The sequence below is a fragment of the Eimeria mitis genome, genomic scaffold (assembly GCF_000499745.2).
Source record: "Eimeria mitis Houghton genomic scaffold, Emh_scaff569, whole genome shotgun sequence".
In the NCBI taxonomy this organism is placed as follows: Eukaryota; Apicomplexa; class Conoidasida; order Eucoccidiorida; family Eimeriidae; genus Eimeria; species Eimeria mitis.
The window spans coordinates 3,812-4,099 of NW_013573942.1; positions in this window are offsets into that span (position 1 = coordinate 3,812).

Here is a 288-nt window from a genome sequence, read left to right on the forward strand (position 1 = left end):
TTGTTAGCGATGATCGTTTGAGTCTGGCAGGAGACTGCACAGGTATGACGGCACATCAATTTCCTGTGCAGGTGCAAACGGGTCGCATTGCCTCGGTTTGGGCTTTTTCTGTGATTGCCGTACGTGTTGAACATTTTTGAGTGGCTTGGTTGTTCGAAAAGGAAACACTTCCACATGGGTCGCTATGACGCCAACTGCATCGTTTCGATGTTGGCACTGTTTGGTCGATCGCCTTGGTTAATCAGGTCTGTTCGGCGGTAGGCGTATATAGGCAGCGTATGGCGGTTG